The sequence below is a fragment of the Geospiza fortis genome, unplaced genomic scaffold (genome assembly GCF_000277835.1).
Source record: "Geospiza fortis unplaced genomic scaffold, GeoFor_1.0 scaffold50, whole genome shotgun sequence".
Taxonomy (NCBI): domain Eukaryota; kingdom Metazoa; phylum Chordata; class Aves; order Passeriformes; family Thraupidae; genus Geospiza; species Geospiza fortis.
The window spans coordinates 689,832-709,179 of record NW_005054382.1 but is presented as its reverse complement, the minus strand read 5'-3'; the positions used below and the strand labels follow the sequence as shown (position 1 = coordinate 709,179).

The window sequence follows — 19,348 nt, the reverse complement described above, 5'->3', positions numbered from 1 at the left end:
GCTGAAACACTGCAGAAAACATTCTTACATTGTGCTTGCTTAATATGCTGGATAATTCACAGGAGGAAAGAAAAGTATTTTAAAAAATAAAAGGATACTTATTTTACTTTCAGGCAGAAAATCCTTTTTACTACTTATTATGTTTTTATTTTAAATATTTAAATAAAACCCCTCTTTTCTACAGTTTGGGGGATACTTGAACAAGAAATTAGCAATCAAATTAATCAAGTTTATTAGTAAGGATTTCCATATTGATTCAGTTACATTTTATTTTTTTATAGTCATCCTCACAGCCTATGGAAATTTACAGTACTTCCTGTTATGATTATTATACAGAACTTGTAAAAGACCAAAGAAGCATGGAAATTTCATTTGTTTCCCTCATTAAGTAAAGATTCAAATTCTGCATTTTATTGTGCATGCACAGCTTCTCTTTCTACTCAGCGGAACTGAGGGCCAAGTCACATCCCTATTTATTCTAAGATCTTATTCCAACGTAATTCAAAGCATATCTTTCCTCTACAATTCTATAAACAATGAAAAGAATTGTCAACTTTGGTTTTCAGTCTTTAAAACAGATCGCTGACTTGACAGTTCTTAGAAAGTGTGCTAAAACTGACTAATGTTACAACTTTAAAGAACATACTTTCAGACTCTCCTTGTTGCCTTTCTTACAATCACACTGCAAAAAGGCTAAAATCAAAGGTGACTACCCAGCAACAAACATTCCTCTTGAATCTCCTTATCTAGATTTTATCCATTAAAATGGCTACAATATAACTAAGCAAAATGATGTCAGTTAACGACTACAGACATAAGCAAAATCTATCTGCTTTTTTATTTTTGAAAACCCCAAACAGATAACAATTCAAAGGGTAGAAGGAAAAATATGAAAATATATGTAAGATGCTTGTGGGGCAGCTTTGGACTTAAAGGAATCCAAAGTAAGTTTCATAAATATAGGAGTCTGATTTTCACTTTAAAATAAGCCTCTAAAGATGTTTTGCCCTTTGCTGGAGATAGTTATCAAAGTGCTTATGAACAGAAAAAACTGCTAATATTAAAATACTGTTCAGTTGGGCTCCACTTCTGCAGTTGTTTTCCTTCTTTCACTGATGCACACACAAACCTGTGTACTCACATCTGCACATACATTTATTTAAGAGTGCAAATCAGAAGATTTGGATGCATCAAGACAAGGAATGATGCCAGAATCTTCTGGGGATGAGTAGCTCAATCCCACAAAGTGTGGCTGTTGTGGATTAACACAAGTGGGCAGGTAAGCATCACACAGTCACTCAGGCACTACCCTCACTGGGATGGGGGAAGAAGAAAGGAAAAAAAAAAAAGACAAACCAACAAGAAAACACAGGATTGAACAAATAAAAAAATATAATTAAATAAGTGGAAGAAAAGGAGGAGGGAGACTGGAGAAAACAAGCAATGCAAAAGCAATCACCCACCACTTCCTGTGGGTAGACTGATGCCTAGAGAGTTCCTGAGCTACAGATGGCTAATTCCCAGTATCACCCTATTTTCCCTTTTATTGGGAGGCATGAATTTATATGCCATGGGATATCTCTTTGGTTGGTTCAGGTCATCTACCTGGTTGTGAACCTTCACCCTCAATCTATTCACTGGGGTGTCAGAGTGAGAAACAGAGCAGACCTTGATGCTGTACAAACATTGCTCAGCACCAGCCAGAGTATAACAATGTTATCAGTTCTATTTGAGTCAAAATTCTGAAACACAGAGCTGCTATGAAAAGAAAAATCTATTCTATTCTAGCCAGGGCCAGTGCAAAAGTATAATTACTTTCATCAATCCTGTGTTATATTCAGAAGAAAAAGAACAAGAAGGCATGTCTCCTAAGGCATAACAAATGCTGGCAAGCAGCTGAGCTGTTATGTTTCTTAGCTTTTTGGCAATAGACTGTACCTTTTGCTATTAATTTAAAGGAACTAAAACACCTAACCACTTCTGCAAATGTTCACTTTGATTACACCATTCCCAAACTTTTAAAGGCAACCTGAGTTTGTGTATTTTTCTAGAGCTGTAGTACATCACACTAGGAACTCAAAGAGGGCTTACTTCATGACAACCTTTCTTATCTGTGAGAACCTTCATAAAGCATATGCCTGCACATTTGGGATATAATTTTGTGGTCTTGCAAATGCCACAGCCCATTCACTGCTCTAATATGCAGGACACTTGTAGAATTAACAGCACCAAAGACTCCAACCTTTCCCCTGCCAACCTCAGCACAAAAATCATCATGTGCTTACTCAAACTTGAGGCAAGTTTGGAATTTTAAAAATGGCATGAGTTTAAATATGACACACTTTCTAGACAGTTTCTCCTATTCAACCTGACTGACACAGGGAGGATGTTCACTCAGTCTCTGCTAGCATCCCTAGTATCACTGTCTAGCAATGAGAATTCGGTGAGTCAAACTGCTACTTCATGGAGAAGTAGATATATTTGTAAGAGCCCAAATTTCCCACCTGAGGTCTAAAAGGACATGCTGAAGGAAGATAATCTGGAACCATTTCCCCTTGCTAACTGCTCAGGGGAAAAGCATTTGTCACTCATCACTTTTTTCTTCTGTAAAAGACCCTTGTCTACGAGCCTTCCCTCTTCTCTCCTACAGCTGAGAGAGACCTGCCTGTTTACCTTGGAGAGGACAAAAAGAACATATCCAGCCCCCTCTTACCTATCCTACCACCAGCACTTGTACTTTTCCCCTTGCCTGAAGTATCTCTTAGCTGAATCCAACAGTGGTGATAGATAAAACCTTTCATATGCTACTGCCACAGCTAAGGTGTAGAACAGATGCCTAAAGGAAGGAGCTAAAGGTGATCCCATCAAGTAAATGACAGAGAAGTGCTGGGTTTGAAAATACAGGACAAAAATGAGAAGAAGCAGGGAAATAATGCAACTAATAAATGCTAGGAGGTCCAAGGAGATGGAGTAGTTTTCCCCAGATGGGTACAAATGAGTTGCTACCCACAGCATATTTCTGGAGGAGGCTTGAAGTAATTTGCACATATCAAGTAACAAATTTCTAAATTGCAAATTTGGCAATGACATTACAGATTTAGGAAGCTGGTCTACCACTAAAAAGGAAAAAAAACCCCTTATGGTAAATTTGCCTTTTATAGATCATAAAAATATTTATTTGCTGAGATAACAGATATGTTGGTCTAGAAGGATTAAGTGCCCTACCCGTTTTACTTGGAGGGCCAGTAAGATACAAAGAAATTCTCAGACTGCCACAGGAAAGAAAGCTTACCTTTAAACTTATTACTTTGTTGGCACTCACAATTCCTGTTTCAAAAATACATTCCTAGGCACCAGTGGGGGAGTCTTGACAGACTCCCAGAAAAGGCAGAGAGCCAACTTGTAGTTATTTTAAAGAATGCATCAGTTGTCTACAATTTTGCACCCTGGTACAGATCCTGTTTGTCTGAAAAGGATCCAGGCCATGTAAAAACGGTCTGTTGGACAGAGTCCAGAGTTTTACAGACTAAAAGCACATAATTTTACAACATTCCACCTCAAATCTTGCATGAAAATGCTGGTTAGCAAATTGTGATGGGTAAAGGGAGGCAAGCAACTTTTAACATTGTCAAAGCATTTTTGGGTCAATCTCAAGACTGTGGGAAGAGTACTATCAGCATTGTGGGAAGAGCAAAATGGAAAAGTAACATCTATAAATATTTTGTGTTCTAGTCTTTCTGCATCCTTGCAGTGACACTTTACTCTGGTAATACTCTAGAGGTATTACTCTGATATTTTCAGTTTACAATGTATAGGATCCTTGCCATCTGTTCAAAATTCAGATGAACAAAATCATCTAGCTGCCAGTAGGGTCTGTTAAGCTATTCTGCACTACTACTGAGAATCAAATATGAGGCTTCAGTTCCATGAAGACCTTCTGACATGATTGCTTTTATTGCCATAAGCAGACCTACTAACCTACACAGGACTGTGCTACACAGTCAGGTTAAGCAGATGTGTAAATGTTTGCAAGTTCAGAGCATTAGATGCCTGTTCTGACCCTCATGACCCAGCATAGCAAGTAATATTCACAGTAAAATTGAGTCCTTTTCAATTGTTAAACACTGAAAATTTGTGTGCAAGATATGCAATTTCTTTGCACCACTTAGTTCTGAGAGAAAGTCCTTTAATGCTGTAAAACTGGCCAGTGATATGAATTCATCACAGATAGCTTATGTGCAGGCACACTTGTTGTAGGCACAGCACCCTACTGCAGTGGGAGTGGCATGATACCTTTCTCAGCATGACCATACATGCACACAGCTGAAAAACAACAGGTAAAGCTGCTACATTCAAAGAATTTTGTTCCTAACAGGCTACAAGCCTTGCTTAGCCAAAAGTCAAATTTACCAAATAAACAGGCTTTCAGCAAAGAGTGATCAGGTTTATTAAAAGAGGGAATCACAGCCTGAGCAAGAACAACATCTGCCTAAATGAGGACAAATGCTCAGGGCCCCAGACAAGGAGACAGGCTGACAAAGCTGTGGATAAATCAGGATGCCATCCTATTCAAAAGAAAGGACTCAAAAGAGACATTGGTGCCCTGTTATTAATCCAGTCACTTTTGAGTGGTAGATCATAAGAGTAAAGCTGGTAGTTCACATGGTTAGGGGCCCCCACATTAAAAGCCATTTGAACTTGTTCCAACAGCATTGTATAAGAAGCTGCCAGTTGTACCAGTCTGACATAAAACAAGGTCCCTTCATCTTCCCTTATAGAGCAGTTGCTGCAGAGCTATTTGCCTTATAGGACCACATTTGCCTGCTTCATCGTGCCATAACTCCAACAGACCAGGGTATTTTTAAAAGTTACTGCAAAGAAAGGAGGCACAGGAAAAATGCTTTTTAGACAAAATATTTTATATCAACAAAGTTAAAACTAGACAAAAAGGTTTTCCTTTCAGAAATGCCTCATTATACACCTAGGTAAATTCATGGTGTTCTGAAGCAGAGAAAGACAACAGAAAGGAAGACTCACTCACTTCAGACTCTGATAAAATACTTTAAAAATCACTTCAGATGTGTGGTCTGAGTTCTTCTGACAAAAAAGAACTAAGATGATTACACAAAATACAACATTAGAAGCTGCCAGGAACAGCTCAAAGCAGCCAGAGACTGGGTCACTTATTCAAGACATAACAGACTCAGGGTTAAAATCCCATATCAGAACAAATTCATATGCACTTTTGAAGGCAGCTTCTCTGTTCCTCCTCCACACCTTCCACTCTAATGGCTGTTCTTAAGACTGAAGAGCCTTTTTATAGTAGAGGTGTTGTCAAAATTAATCAATTCTTCCAAGAAAACATTTTGACCAACTCATGCTTTCAACCAGAAACAGTAGATGAAAAAAATAATAAAACAACACAAACCAGAAATAAACAACTCACAGGGGCTTCAGCAAATATGGAATATGGCTATTTGGCATATTTCTGAGTAAGCTGCTGAGATGTTCTTTACAGGCAAGCTACAAAGCCCACAGTGGGGTTTCATGTCACCCCTTGTAATAGAGGCACCACATCTATCAACCTTTTTTCTCTTTCTCATAACACAGACCAGTCATGTAATTGGTGGAACATTTGCTATTTCAGAGTTTGTTATTTCTTGTGCTTTGAACAGTGATTCCATCCCTAGTTAAACTGCCACACAATTGCCCTGAATCCCAAATGCATACATATTTTCAAATTAAACACAATAAAAAAATAAACCCCAATCTGAAAATTCTCTAACAACAGAGTTTGAGGAAGTAGTTCATTTACTCTGGACGCTGTAAATTTGGCACAACCTGGTGCTTCTGCTTCTGCACAACTGTCAAAATGCAAGTCAGAATGGAGACATGGAAACTCCACCATGTCATCACATCCACGCCACTGCTGCTCTCAGATCTGCTTTCTGAAGAGCCTTCAAACATTTTGCAGACCTCATTCACCAACAATTGAGTACACAGTGCTTCACCACTTCCCTTGAAAGACTACTCCATAAATGTTAGTCATAAACTGAAGAGGAATTTATAATTGGATACAGATCTCTCCCCAAAATTGTCACACACCATATATTAATTTCTGTGTGCTGATCAGCGCAGTTTGAATGCTTCTGTAATACTCATTCAACATTCTCTTTGGTACATGATGGGATGAAATACTGTAAATAATTCCTCTTTTGTGCTTTTGAAACCTTTTCAAACAGTTGTATTCCTTATAGCAGATAAACAGTGCACTGCAAAAGCAACACCATACTACCTATTGTTTCAGTTTATGAGCTTGCATCTTAACTCTAGAACAACATATGATGAATAATCTCTGTTGAAAGAAAGATGTTTTGTCTTTTTTGGGGAAAGGCAGAAGAACAATGTCTTCATGTTCTATAAGACACATGAACAGTGGGGCTCAGCACAGCAGTATTTTTCACTTGAAGAGTGAAAGGGAAGTGTACTTACCATTGCAATTGTAAATTAGATTGGAATTATACCTATCTTATATTAGGCAGAAAAAAGAAACATGCTACAGAAGAAAAAAAATTGAAAGTCTTAATATTAGATCTCCTATTACTTCAGTCTCCTGCACCTGGGATCTCTTCCTTTAAGAATAAAGTTGGAAGTCACTTTGGAGAAAAGCCAGCTGTCTGGAATCCTTTGTCGAAAGTCAAGTGTGAGCTTCTAACAAGTCATAACAGAAAAAGGCAAGAACCTTTCACTTTTTATAGTATCTTAAAAGCTCCTTTCTCCCTGCAGTTTCACAGAAACTTAAAAGACAAATTAAACCAGTGCAATTGAGAACAGAAAAGTCATGCTTCATTTTCAAATGTTCAACATAACCTATAGTAGTTACCACTGTACATAAGAAAAAAGTTCTACCCATCTGAGAGCATGAGAAAACAGGGGCAGGTAGTAAAAAGTGAATATAAAATACAATAGAAAAACTGCCTTCAGCTCTTACATGTATTTGCTACTGTTGATGAATTTTGATAATACAGAGAGATTCCATTAGGCACCTGCAAGTTTTAAAAACGAGGTCAGTCTCACTTTACATGGACTATTCTATTAACTTATGTGTTCAGAGCCTTGAAATCTCGTGGTTCCATGAACACAGGGCTCTCTGCTCCCCATAGTTCATAAGTTAACTCTTTTTCCTCTAGGAGTTGCAGGCAGACTAATATTACTGCTTTGAAAACACTGATCATTCTGAGAAAGAAACCCTTAGCTGCAGCTGATGTATCACCAGGGAAAATACTCCAAGGGATTTAGACATTATGATTTCAAGGGCACAGAGGAACAGACCTTGGGAACAGTTTCTCCTAGATGGAAATGTGTAACACTCTCACCTTCTCAGCACTCTGCTCAACAGACACATCCCCATCCACCCTCTACTGAAAAACACACAGTGACTTAAACATGAGGCCTGGGAACCAGGGGTAAACAACAGTGACTTCTTCAGAGTCTGCAGCAAACAATTACAGTGAAAGAATGACTAATTTGGACAAAATTTGTTTTTTAAAAATCCAATAAAAACACAAATCAGGTTCTCTGCTTATACAAACATCTCAGTACCTGGTTGCTATCTCTACCTATTCATAATTCAAGAGACCTAAGTTAATGAAAGTGCCAGAAGCCTATGGAGGCACCTACCTTTACATGGAGCTTTTAAGGCTTTTGAAAGCCTGTTTTGATTTAGTTTTCCACCTGTCACATTTGCAGCCTCCATGTGGGTGGAAAAGTTCCTTGAATTTTTGGGTCAACAGCCTCATAATGTAAAACATAAGAGTGACATTAGTTATGACCACAATCCAGGGTACCTCCTTCCATTGGTGACAGCTCTCCCTAGAGGACCACAAAGTCCTGGCTTTTGTAACATTGTCCTTCCAGTGACACAGGCACTCCAGGAGGGAATGAGTTTATATTTACACAGATATGTCACCTTGTGGCCATAGCAATGCCTCTCTAGGAGAGGGAAGGTTTCCAGCACACATCTTGCATTTCCTGGGCAAGTTAGTAAAATCTAAAACATCTCTTTTTGGGCTTATAAAACAATGAGCTTTGTCTAGCTGTTGGGAGAATAGTAACTAGCAAACACCCTTGGAAGAAAATTGCAAGCAAACTAAACTATGCACTGGCACGAAAGAAATTAGTGACGTTTCTGGATATCAGAGGAGGGCAGCCCATCACCCCCTGTAATGGGCATGTTGTAGGTCTTGGTCTGGGATAGTGACTGCAACAGGCACAGCTGTCAAGGCTTAACATCACACCTTACACACCTTGAAGTCTAGCAAAACCTGGTTGCAGCAAACATCTTTCTCAATCTCATGTTAAATTATTTCAGAGGAGGAAAAAAGCTGAGACACAGTTCTTTAGAAAGTACAGAATGTTTTTTATTGAATATTGGTTCCATACTTGCACATTATTGTCCAGATTTTCTTTTTCAGAATATTAAACCATGAAAAACCATGGACCCAGTCCTGATGTAGGAGAAATATTGAACCTTGCTCAGAAGAATGTCATCTTTCAAACAAGGTTTAGCTTTAGATGTAGTCTGTCCAAACATTTTAAAGAGTATTTTCCTCTAGGCAAGACGTCAAAAGCTGGGTTGGAATAGACATATGGCTATACAGTCGGCTAAAATTACTGAATATTTTAGTAGCCTGGTTCAATTTAATTTTTGCAAATTATTTTTAGATGGAAAACTTCTAAACCTCAGAAAGAGAGTTGTATAGTGTTGTTGCCTATGAATATGAAATAATATGCTTCTCTCCCAAAACACAGTAATTAATGGTTGTAGTAATTATTGCCATCAGAAACCAAGTATTTTTCCCAACAGTTACACATTGGCTGCCTGAGACAACGTTCCTTTCCTCTGTGCTCAGAATAAGGATTGAATTAAGACAGAAACCACTGTGGAAGACAGTAAATTTCCACCAGGAATGAGCAGAATGCATTATGGCATCCCTTCCGCAAGATGGAGTCCCCAGTCAACCACAGTCTTTGCCCAGAGAGCTGTGCAATTCACAGTGACTTCCTCGCCATTCTGCCTAAATACTGGCCTGGAGAAGAGCTCTAAAGAACAGCCCCAGCTCTGAAGAGGAGTGAAGCATATTCAGGCTGTGCCACTGAGAGATGTCTTTGAGCAGTGTGGTAGGAAGCACGTTACTGCACCCATTACTCTCCCCGTTACTGGGCAGAAACCCACCACTACTGCAAATTGCCTTTTGTTCTGTGAGCAGACACCTCTGCTGTAACACCTTTGCACCCTCCAAATCAGAGTGGAGTATTCAAAGACAAGTAAAGAGACGGACTGATTCAAATGAATGACTGTGATAGTAAAAAGGTTTACTGCTAATAAAAATATTCACCTATATTTTAAAATCACTGTATGTGATAGCTTTCCAGTTTTGGGAAGGTCAACAGTTCAGCATTTGCCATTTCATGAATTAGACACTAACAAGTAATTTAACCATCATTAAGGAACTCATTTAGTAAACAAACCTTGTGAATCATGATCTCACAAAGTAGCTAACCTCAGAAATGCTGAGTCATGAGAAGGTTATGGGAAGTATCAAATAGAAGAAATTAATCTCACTCGCATTTCCCTGTTTTTCTATTTTTACATTGTCCTTTTCCTGGATCATTGCCTTTAATCTGAGACCTTATTGATTGAATGCTATGCCTCGTACTCTCACAGAGGAATTAATGGATCTAGCACTGCAGTGAACAGCATCGATCGACCGTAATCAATGACTCAGCACTGCCACACAAACGGGGGAGACAGACTCAGCTGTGGCCCATAGCACACCAATAACACATTTTACACAGCAAACCAAATTTGTTCTCCAAGAAGAACCTTGCCATGTAACTATCCAATCTACCTCCTACTTAGATTCAGCACTGAGGAGAACAGCCTCCTCTCCTCCACTAACATAATCCCCACTTTTATTTACAGTAGTTATGTTCTTGCTTACTTTACATCAACAGAGATTGTGCTGTTCCAGTTTTCATGGCTACATCACATGATATATATAGTAAGAGAAAACAAAGTGTATTTTGTAGAGTAAATGGCAGCGGTTTAAGGCATCATTTCCACACGTGTTAGTATTCACATTTTTACCATGATTTTATGAGGTTTTGTATTCATTCATGTAATCTCTGTATTTGTTGTTACTAAATGCTAATGTTAAATTGGGGGTCTTGGCAATAACTCTTGAGACTGAAAACTGGGTAGAAGCTAAAGTAACATAGTCTTTCAGAATTCCCAAACTCTAAAGCAGTGAGTCTGTGGTACTGGAATCCAGAAAGAGAGTAGCAGTGGCTCCCAGCCTGAGGCTCAACCAGCTCTTCTTTACAGGAAAGGCCAGCTGTGAGATACCAGTCTCGCTGCTGATCTACCTGATTGGAGTATGGAAACTGGAGGCATGAAGACATGAAAGGAAAATGCAGGCCCAGTTCAAGCACTGCTGTGGTGATGGGACATGGATATGAGACAGGCTGGGGTCTGAAATTGGAAAATATTTCCAGATTTCATGCTAGGGACACAGCCCTAGCATAGGCATAGCAAGCAACTACAGCTGTTAAGTCTGAAAAACCTTTGTGGAGTCCTGCTCACCATGAGGATCAACTACACTTAGATCCTCCACAAAAAATATTTTGTTCAGTCTGAAATATCTCCAAAGACTGACCTGGCAGCTTCTTTGGTTAACCCATCACAGTGCCTAAATACCAGCTGTAGAGTTCTTCCTAGAATCTAATGAAACCCACCATTAATGCAAATTGCCTTTTGTTCCATCCTCAGAGACGACCAATTAATTACTGTCACATTTACAACCATGTCTGTGTTATTTATTCTCTTTTCTAGACAGCGATTTACCAAGCTGAGCTCATGCAAGGAAAAGCAATGAGTTGCCAGATTCGGGGGTGGCTGCTGCAACTGGATGTGTTCACCTTTTGTTCTCTCATGAAGGCAGCAGTGGGCAGCAGGAAAAGCTCAGCTCCTCCCTGGACCTCTGGGTGAAGGCAGATGGACAGAATACTGGTTCATGAGATGCTTGTACAGGACACACTGGGAAGCCAGATTTTCAATAAAATACACTCAATTCATGCAATCTGTGTCACATTTCCTTAGTACAATTTTTGGTTTGCTTTCCATTAGTCTTTCTCCAGTTTATTTCTCTATTTCTTAAAGTATCATATATAAAACTGTGTGAACAATTCAGGATGGCATTTATCACAACAGAACAGGGCAAAATGTTTACTTCTCATCCTCTTGTTGATAATACCTTCAGTAATGATTCCCAGAATGGCTTTCCCATTTCAGCATTTTGCCTCATCAGCGACTTGCATTCATTTTCTAATTTGTGGTAGCCCACAGATACTCCTGCTGACTGAATTATTCCCCATTTTCTATAAATAAATTATAGTTTCTTCTCTGACTATAGAAACTCATAGCTTCTTTTGATTCCATTATATCTTCTTGATTTCAGACCAGCTTGCCAGCTAGTGAAATAACTTTCAAATTTAGTTCTACCTCCCTCAGCCGGGGTGTTGTACTGGAAACTTGGCAGATGACACTGACTCCATCAATTAAACGTTTTGGTTTTGCAAGTCCTTTCTAGAGAGCTTTTTGTTTTAATTTTTATTATATTATAGAAATTCTGTGTACCAACTTTAAAATGTCTGTGGGGGAATAAAGGACTTTCAGCTGACGGTTCTGCTCAACTGTAATCTTCCATTTTCTCCCTGTGTTTGGTTGCTTTAGTTCTCATGTGGCAGAGGAAATGTCCAAATTGAACTCCTCATGGTACAGAAACATACGAATTAAACCTTCAAGGCATATTAGCTTAACCTCCAAAATTAAAATGCAAGCTAACAACTGTAAGTCATTTAACTCACTTTCATTAATTCAAACCAAAGTAATCTGCTTGTGCATTCCAGCAATGTGGAATGATATATGCTAGAACTAACATGGCAAGTCTCTGAAACATCAATGTACCTATGGTGTATTGCTGAAAAATCGCTGAAATTAACAGCTAAACCTATTTCCAAATCCAGGTAACCTTTTTCATTAAAGAGAGCACTCTAGAGCATATATAGATATATCAAAATGCATGCTTTTTCTTATACATATTCCATTCATGCCATAAATGTGGTGAGATTCTAGAATTAAGGATATCAAGCTTTAATAATTTTGTTTTCTACCAGGTGGATTTCTCTGTTCTCATCATCATAGTCTGCCATATGGATGCATATAATCCTTTTGTATTGACATTTATGTGACTCCCTCCAAACCATTAAAAACACACTCAAATATGAAATACTTGCAAGTCTAGATGTGAACTTGTCACTTTTCTGTGTATACCATATATACCATTCTTTAGGACATGCACTTTATTATAAACACAACTTAAGTTTTATTTATTAAACCAATCATACATGCTCACTGAGTCCAGCAATTCACATCATGTACAAACTGAACATATTGAGCAACACATGTGCAATAAAAGCAAACAGATCTTTGCAGTCTAAGCTTGCATTAATGGTGGTGGCAAGGCAACATATCAAAGGCAAAATGCAACATGGCCAGAATTTCCCACTGGAGTGTTAAGCACAGCTGTATAACTTTGAACCCACAACCAATAGGATATCCCAAACCACCCTGGGTACATTGCTGTACTTAAGGTAAGAATTCATAACTAACTGCTAATGCCTAAACTCCCCTGCTAAAATTGGATGGAATTTCCCATGAAGGAAGCAGCTAAGATATGAAGAGTGTAGTAAAACAACTACTCATTTTAAAGAATTAGCACAGCAGAAACATTAATGTTGTTTCATACATAGTGAAATTAAATTTGTCCAAAAAAATCCATCTCAGGAGGCTGGATCTGAGGTTTTATATGGAATTTTCCAGGCTAGGCAGCTACAAAACAGAAATATTAGGAACTCAGCAGCAGGAGAACAGGCATCTCTGGAGGAGCACAGCAGACAGATCATGGCACTTACAAAGTGACACCCTGAGCACTCTGCAATCCAGTGTGTCACCAAGCAGAGCCCCCTCAGCCATTGCAATGCCTGGAACAGTGCACGAGGGGTCAAAAATGGCCTTTCTTTCATAACACTGAATGTGAATATTATGAATGCTAAATGAAGCTGAACTCAATATAATGATGTCTAATAAAAACAACTGCTTTTTTTTAATATTCCATCTCCCTAAATCCAGCTTTCAGAGGACTAATACAAAACTAGCATTGAGTGAAACTACTAAAGAACAGAGAGAGTGCAACTTAACTTCTACCCCCTAATGAACCCTTACATGGAAGATCTTAATTTGTTCAAGGAAAATCCTGAGTATTACCTAAAGCAAATACTAATTATTCCAGTCTTTGTGCAGACAATCACATGAAAATAGTAACTTTACTAAAAAAAAATCAGCAGTGATTTTAGATGCATATGAAATTGAACATGTGTTATAATCATGGATATAGATAGATTAGGAAACAAGCATCTGCCTTTGTACAGACTTTTAGACTCAAGTACATTTCTAGAGATCTTGTTGAACAAAAAATATATTTAATGTGAAAAAATATTAAAATATGGAATCGCACAAAATTTGCAATGAAATATTGTCTTCCCTTGATTACTTGCTACACCATCAAAATCTAGATTTAACAACAATATTTTTAATGAAAGTAAAAAAAAAGAAAACAGCAGGGAGATACATCCTAAGCAGCTGGTAAACTCAGACCCTAACACAGGTTGCATATTTTTAATATCTTGCCCTTATGAGTCTCAAAGCCATGTGTACTCCAAAGCTCTAACCCTGATAAATGGTTTTGAAACACAACTTGGAATTAACACAGAAAAAAAAATAGATTTAAAGGCTAAGCTTTCATAAATAAGACTACTCGCAGGATAACACAGGACTAGAGAATTTGTAGAGACTTAATTTTCAGCCCAGTCATTTTCTCAATTTTTTGGAATGAATAAACACACAGGAAGATAGGATAAAAACTTCACATCTTCATCACAGATTTTTCATGCTTCACGTTTCCCAACCCTTTTAAATAAAATACTTGCATTTTTCCTGTCCTAAACAATTACATTACACAATAGTGAACAAATATACAGATGTGACAGACTTCTAATCCAGAGCACAGTTTCATGTTCTCTCGTTTCATGCTTCACATTTCCCAACCCTTTTAAATAAAATACTTTCATGTTTCCTGTCCTAAACAATTACATTAAGAGCACAGTTTCATGTTCTCTCATCTAAGAAAATGCCTTTTAAGCCATTCCTCAGCTTCGCACTGCCCAGCTTTTTGCCGCCTTCATTTTCATGACTCTTCGGCGCTCATGCTCACAGGAGCTGTAATGAATGCAATGCTAGGCCAGAGGTTTCGCAGGGGGAACACCCCATATCATTTTTAGGTTGTGGTTGCAGACTGCAATCATCATAGCTGTATCCTGAAAGTGGCACACCAGAGCCAAGCAAGGCTCTGCATATGAGAACAGCTGCTGGACTAGAAAGCCCAGCCCAGACTTGGAATGATGTTTTTAACTTTAAATTCCAAATACAATTACCAAAGGCTGAAAGAAGAGAGGCAAGTTTTAAAAAAGGTTAAAAAAAAAATTAGGCAACACACACTTTGTGGATCACATGATGTCTAGAGCAGCATTAGGCAGATGTACTGGGCAGACAGATAAAGATGCCCTTCCTATAATTCCTTATCATTCATCTTCAAAGCAAGTATTTCACTTCATGCAATACAGCGAATTCTACAGAAAAAGTGATTTTGCCTTGCTCTCTAGACACCCATCTCCACCTTGAGTTATTCTTAGAGCTCTTCAACTGCAGATGGCAATTTTCAATTAGGTATGTGCTTCAGGGGAAATAAGGAATTTACTAAGGTCACTTAAGGGCAATGAAATCACACATGCCATATAAAATGCTTACACTACAAAATGATAGCATAATGGAATCGTAAAGCCTTTAACAAAATCGTAAAGGGAGCCTGCAACTACAGCATGTTCCTTTATTATTTCAAGCTCTCCTGCTGCACCTTTGAAAGGTTAGTCTTTTTTCTTTTAATTTTATTGAATATGTGTAAAGATACCAGGAAAAAACATGATGTACCAAACTGCCTGGTGACAATGTGTAAGGGCACTCAGCTTCAATTACATGCAAATCTGAAATTGAAAGCAAAAATGGGGTGATGGATGCAAGTCAAGCAACCCTATAAAAAAGTGTCCTAACTTTGTTTTTATGATGAGCAGATTTCCAAACATGGAAAAACATTGAAGACATTAAGTATAGTCTTTAATTTCTAAATAAAAATGTTATGATACTGTATGCTAAATACATAAAGCACTTTCTGATTTAAAAGTGACAAATTAATAACAGTTCTCATTAATTAACCCATTAGTAACATAGCAGGAAGGCAGAAGATAATTTTGGTTCATTATCAGCACTATCAAGTCCAAGTATTTCTGCTTTCCTTCAGTCTTGTCTCAGCTACACAAGTAAAGCTTGCACCACAGGTGTGTGCACAGACTTGATGTGCTCATTGCCTTCACCTGGGTTCAGCACATTCATCCTCAGAATATACACTCCAACATAACACCATTACTGCACTCTGAACACAGTTCTGCCATTAAAATGAGTACAAAGGAATCCTTGAATGAATGAAAAAAAAATATTTAACTTTTTTCTTTAATCAGTGAATACAGCTCATCACCCATTAACATGGGTTAGAGACCCATGCCTAGGGTAGCAGGCTGACTTGCAGGAGCTCAGGCCAGAGAATGGTCCATCCCATTATTATTACTTTTAATTATCCCACATTTTAAATGGGACAAAAATATTTTTAATTTTATTTACTTTGAAATTATTTTCATACCATAAACAAGGACAACATTTCCCTGGGGGATATCTCCCAGGCATCAGTTCTGGCCTGAAAAGAATTTGCTTTTTGTGCATCCAGGTTAAAGGAAACTTGTGCCACGCCACAGGCACAGCACCAAGCTGAGGTAAAACCCCGGGGCAGACACTGGTTTTAGGCAGGTCCCCCTGATGCTGCAAGCTCTGAAGCCACATGCACATCTCCTGTGGGTGGCAGAGGCAGGCACTGTGGCTGGAAGCAGTGAGAACCAACTGCTCCCCGTGTGTCCCTCGGAAGGGTCACAGACACAAAGCTCACCAAGGGGTGGGCAGGCCCAGCATGGCCACACAGATTTGCTCACATCCTGGGACACAGCAAGCTCATGCCAACCCCAAATACACTGCAGAGACTTTGACCCACATTGCTACCTGGCTTGGCACTGGGAAATCAAAGTACCATTAATGATTGCAACATAGCCAGACAAACTGATGGGGGCAATGCAATTTCCTGCAGAGACATGAAAAAGGTGATTTAAGAGCAGGTTTCCCTGGAGTCTGCTCTTGCCCTTTAAATTTATGCTTTACTAACAGCCCTGTTAAAAGTCCTTTCTCTGTACTCCTTTTCAATTCAAAATAATAAAGATATTCCACAAAACCACCAGGATGAGAAATGCAACAAGTGAAATTTATGGTTCTGGTCCACCAGCCTTGCTTTCTTTGTGGCTTCACCACAACCAATGATGATTCATCACAATAAACCCATTAGCTTCAGCCCTGAAATAAGTATTTAGGAACTTGCTATGTACTTTGTGGTGTTGAAGTTCCTATAAAAGTTTCTGCTGAAACTACTACAGCTATCCTGTGTCATTCCCATTAAAATCTCACTCAAGATTCAACATCGGGTGTTAAGAAAAATCTTACACAGAAATGAATGAGAATCTCTATTAACACAAGTGACTTTTAATTCTTTCTTTATTCTGAATTAATTTTAAGCAGGTAATACGATATTACTAATCTCAGGGAGACATCAATTCATAAAAGTCACAGCTATTTAGAAGGAAGAGGGTTTTCAAATACTAATCATCTTCATTGTAAGCTTCTAACCTCCTAGGACTTTTACTTTCCCAGTAGGAAAGATGTAGCTACATCTCCCATAATGAGTGCATTCACATGCCTGTGCACACATAAATATGAATGACCAAGAAAATAAGAGGAAAGCAATCACATATCTATCAGTCTCTAATGTCAAAAAATCAAAACTCACTCTGAAAATGCACTCTGACTAGTACTCTGCAACTTTTTTTCCTTAGAAGACACTACAAGAGATCAACTGAAAATATTTTCCCTTCCTATTTAATACACCATAATGGCAGAAAACTTAAATACAGTTCCACAATGAACATGCTGCTACTTAACAGTAACTGTCCTGATGAACTGCACACCAGTATTCTTACAACTAGAGACCTACTGGAAAATAGTTTTCAACTTTGTTTTTCATTATGCCCTGAATAAAATCTGCAGGGGAAAAGTTCTCCCTCTTTGTGAGGATTTTACTGAAAACCTGTTTCAAAAATGTTATCATACTGTGCAAATACTTCCTAAGAAATACAAATCCTTGTTTTGAACTGGGTAATCCCCATTGTAGTAGAACCTGTTTAGCTTACATTTCCTATAACAGTACCTGAAGTTTATTTTTTAACTCACTGCAAAATCTTTATTGCTACAGGAACTCCCTGTATTGTAACAAACACATTCCAGCTATGCTGATTTAGCTGCATTCACACACATCCAAATAAAAGACACCAAAACCCTAGACATGCTAAAGGAGTGCACCTTTTGCAAAATGCACATTTTAAAATTTAAAAAATACCAAATAACAAACACGTCAAGAACTTATTTCCCCAGATATACTAGGATGATAACATCATGGATTTGCAGCGCTTCAGCCAACAGACCAAAGCATCTCAGCTTTATTTCCAGTCTCGGCTCCCATCTGCGCTCCAGCAGAGCTAAGAAAGTTTGAGAATCCCTCAGTAAAACGAAGGTGCATCCACTGAGGAGCACACGGAACGTCAGACAAGTTGCGGGAGCTGCTCCGCAGCACCGCCCGCTCTGCCCCGCAGCCCGCACGGAGCTCTCCGGCCGTTCCACAGGGAACAGCACTTGGAAGCGCAAACCTCGCTCCGACCCTCTCCGCACCCCGGCTCCGCCACCCCGCAGCTGTGAGGATCCGCCTGACATACCTGCTCCTCCATTTTTCCCCCTGGCAGATTTTTTCTCTTTTCCCGAGGCCGGAGAAGAGGGGGACAGTCCCTGCCTGGCAGCGCTGCGCTCGCTGGGGCCGCTCTGCCCCGCTCCGCTCTGCCCCGCCCGCCAAGCGCAGCGCGGCGCTCGCCCCTCTGCAGGCACACACAGCCCTGCCCCAGAGCTCCCCCAGGTCCGACAGGTTTCCTTATATAGGTAAACACAAATTGCATTCCTGGTGACAGAGGCTAACTGGAAGTAAGCTTAATTTAGTTAACTCCACAGATACCAAATGGGTCCGAGCGCCTGAAGTTTGCTTAGCACAGTGCGGGGAAGGGACTTCAGAAGGGAGAACAATTTCCTTGCAGTAGTTCTGTAAAATCGGCAAGTATTTAATGTAATGAGAACTAGTACTCAGTATTGCCATGGCTTTAAGCAATGGGTGCATAGTAGCACCTATGCAGTTATCCCATTACTTAAAGCCATAGCAATACCGAGTACTACATTCACATTACATTAAATACTTGACGATTTTACAGAACACTGAGCTTGCATTTTCACCCAAGAAAAGCGGAGGTGACAAAGGTATGTATGTACTACAAGGTGACAAGGGTTTGTGCACACACCTTCTAAAAATCTTAGAATAATTCCCACAATATTGAGACTTCCATATAAAGACTATCATATTTCAAGTGTTATGTGAAAAGGTTAGAAAATTAGGATTGCATTACTGATATCAATGGAAAGATGCAGTGTAAGAAAAACTTGTTTTAATTTTTCCAGGTTCGTTTTCTACACAATGTAATGGTTAAGTATTTGGTGACAGATCTGTCTTTGTCAGAGATGTGTGATTACAATATATTAACAGACACACCCCTACCTAAACAGGGAAACAGAAATAGAGGAAGTACCAAGAACAAGCCTATGCTGCACTCTACAGAGCAACGACATCTGTATTTCACCTATTTTTTTTCATCACCTTGACTGCTCACTGCTTGCTAACCCTTTTCTGCAAATACAACTTGTTTGTCCAGAAGAACTTCAGCAGGCAGATAATTAATTAATTAATTACATGGAAAATTATGTAATATGTGTCACTTTATTATATTCAGGCAAGATTCACTATTAGTTACAGCTTTTCTACAAGCTAAAACACTGCTGATATGCAGGGGGAATTGGACAGCAAAAAGCATG

General features: G+C 38.9%; 1 protein-coding gene across 1 annotated transcript in view; it reads right to left on the bottom strand.

Moving 5' to 3' along the window:
• Window positions 1–18,253, bottom strand: part of MID1 (midline 1) — a 257,614-nt gene extending 239,361 nt beyond the window's left edge. The window contains exon 1 of the mRNA XM_031060407.1: window positions 18,154–18,253. The gene's annotated coding sequence lies outside the window, so the exon portion shown is untranslated. The remainder of the gene's footprint in view (window positions 1–18,153) is intronic.
• Window positions 18,254–19,348: the final 1,095 nt, after the last annotated feature.